The following is a 3,314-nucleotide window of genomic DNA, read 5'->3' as shown; positions in this document are numbered from 1 at the left end:
AAATCCACCGATAAATGTGTCCACGGCCGTTGTGGAACGGGGAGGGGTTGTAATTTCCCTCTAGGTAGGTGCCGAGGAGCCTTGCTCTGAGCACACACTGAGCAGGAGGAGACATAAAATCTCACGTCTTTAGCCAGTGTGGGCCACCAGTATCTCCCTCTCAGACTCTGCACTGTCCTCTTGATACCAGGATGACCCGAGGAGGGAAGAGTATGAGCCCACCTAATCAGCTTGTCCCGGACCACCCTCGGCACGTACTTGGTCCCTACTGGACAGTTAGGAGGAGCCGGCTCTGACCGTGAGGCCCTCTCTATCTCAGCATCCACCTCCCATACCACCGGTGCCACGAGACATGACGGTGGAATGATGGGAGTTGGCTCTACTGACCGTTCCTCGGTATCATAGAGGCGAGACAGTGCGTCAGCTTTGGTGTTTTGGGAGCCTGGCCGATATGTGAGGGTAAACTGGAACCTAGTAAAAAACATGGCCCATCTAGCCTGACGTGGATTTATTCTCTTAGCTGCCCGGATGTACTCGAGATTACGATGGTCAGTCCAGATGAGAAAAGGGTATTTAGCCCCCTCAAGCCAATGTCTCCACACCTTCAGAGCCTTGACTACAGCTAACAACTCCCGGTCCCCCACATCATAGTTTCGCTCCGCTGGGCTGAGCTTGCTCGAAAAGAAAGCACATGGGCGGAGTTTGGATGGCACGCCCGAGCGTTGGGACAGCACGGCTCCAACCCCAGCCTCGGACGCATCCACCTCCACTATGAACGCTAAAGAGGGGTCCGGATGCGCCAACACAGGCGCATTGGTGAACAGCTCCTTCAGACGACTGAAAGCTCTGCCCGCCTCTGCTGACCAGCGCAAGCGCACCGGTCCTCCCTTCAGCAGTGAGGTGATGGGAGCAGCCACCTGACCAAAACCCCGGATAAACCTCCGGTAGTAATTGGCAAACCCTAAAAACCGCTGCACTTCTTTTACCGTGGTCGGAGTCGGCCAATTACGCACGGCTGTAACGCGATCATCCTCCATCACCACCCCGGAGGTGGAAATACGATACCCCAGGAAGGAAACGGACTGTTTGAAAAACTCACATTTCTCCACCTTGCAATACAAGTCATGCTCCAGTAGTCGCCCAAGTACCTTACGCACCAGAGACACATGCTCCGCGCGTGTGGCAGAATAGATCAAGATGTCATCAATGTACACTACCACTCCCTGCCCGAGCAGGTCTCGGAGAATCTCATCTACGAAGGATTGGAAAACGGCTGGAGCATTCTTCAACCCGTATGGCATGACGCAGTACTCATAATGACCAGAAGTAGTACTAAATGCGGTCTTCCACTCATCTCCTCCCCGGATACGTACCAGATTATACGCGCTCCTCAGGTCCAGTTTTGTGAAGAATCGCGCCCCGTGAAATGATTCCATTGCCGTAGCGATAAGAGGTAGTGGGTAACTAAACCCCACTGTGATGGAATTTAGACCTCTATAATCAATACACGGACGCAGACCTCCATCCTTCTTCTTCACAAAAAAGAAGCTTGAGGAGACGGGTGATATGGAGGGCTGAATGTACCCCTGTCCCAGCGATTCGGAAACATATGTTTCCATCGCAACTGTCTCCTCCTGGGACAATGGATACACGTGACTCCTAGGAAGTGCAACGTTTTCCAGAAGGTTTATCGCACAGTCCTCTCGACGATGAGGTGGTAATTGGGTCGCCCTCCCTTTACTGAAGGCGATAGCCAAATCGGCATATTCAGAGGGAATGCGCACGGTGGAAACTTGGTCTGGACTCTCTACCGTAGTCGCACCAACGGCAACTCCTATACACCTACCTGAACACTCCTCTGACCACCCCTTAAGAGCCCCCTGTCGCCAGAAAATCACCGGGTTGTGTTGAGCTAACCAGGGAACCCCCAACACCACTGGAAACGCAGGTGAATCTATAAGGAACAGGCTAATCTGCTCCTTATGATCACCCTGCGTTACCATGTCCAGCGGCACCGTAGCCTCCCTAATTACTCCTGACCCTAATGGTCGGCTATCTAAGGAGTGCACGGGGAAAGGTCGATCTAACGACACCAGGGGAATCCCTAGCCTTAACGCAAGCCCACGATCCATAAAATTCCCAGCTGCGCCTGAATCGACTAGCGCCTTATGCTGTAGAGAGGGGGAAAACCCAGGGAAAGAAATCAATACAAACACATGACCGACAGGAAGCTCTGAATGAGTTTGGTGCTTACTCACCTGGGGTGATCGAGCAGTGGACAGGCACCGGTCGGACGTGTGCCCTCGTTGACCACAACTGGTGCAGGAGGACACTCCTCCTCCGGTCCCCCTTGAAGCCGTACTTCCTAATTCCATAGGGATAGGAACAGGGGGCTGGGGATTGGAAACGACAGGACCTGATCCGAACGCCCGCGAGCAGCCAGCAGGTTGTCGAGACGGATAGCCAGATCGATAAGTCCATCCAGTGTGAATGTGGTGTCCCGACATGCCAGCTCCCTGCGGACGTCCTCCCTGAGACTACATCTAAAATGATCAATCAAGGCCCTGTCGTTCCATCCTGCTCCTGCTGCCAAAGTCCTAAACTCTAGGGCAAAATCCTGTACGCTCCTCTCCAGAGGGAGCAGGACGCACGGTAGCCAGGTATAGTTCCAGCTGAAGGAGGAAACCCTGGCACCCAGCCGCCGAGCCGTCAAACTCCCGTGGGAGTGTCAGCCGAAGAGCCCCAGAGCCAGATGTGGTCGCAGAAACAGGAGGTGCTGGAGAAGGGGCTGCTAGAGATGAGGTGGGGAGGCCACTCCTCTCCCATCGATCCATTCTCTCCATCATTTGGTCCATAGCAGAACCAATCCGGTGAAGCACGCTGGTATGATGGAGGACCCTCTCTTCCATCGATGGGAGAGGAGACGCTGCTGCTCCTGCTGATTCCATGGTGGTGCGGGATTCTGTCACGTCTAATCAAGGTGGGTGGAATCAGGCGCAGAGAGCAGATAGCGATATAAAGTTTATTCTCCGGTGACCAAAACAAACACGGTCAACCCAAACACACACAGGGTGAAATTATCCAACACAGGATAACAGACTAACCGGAGAATAAGAAACACAATAACACTGACAGACGAAAATGAATGACAAAATAAACAATCCCGCACAAAACAAGGGTGGGACAACCTACATTATATACAGACACTAATTAACTAAACAACACACAGGTGAAACCAATCAGACAAAACCAACAGATACACGAAAAGGGATCGGTAGTGGCTAGTAGGACGATGACGACGACCGCCGAGCACC

Source organism: Oncorhynchus tshawytscha, linkage group LG09 (assembly GCF_018296145.1).
Source record: "Oncorhynchus tshawytscha isolate Ot180627B linkage group LG09, Otsh_v2.0, whole genome shotgun sequence".
Classification (NCBI taxonomy): Eukaryota; Metazoa; Chordata; class Actinopteri; order Salmoniformes; family Salmonidae; genus Oncorhynchus; species Oncorhynchus tshawytscha.
Note: the sequence above shows the minus strand (reverse complement) of the source record.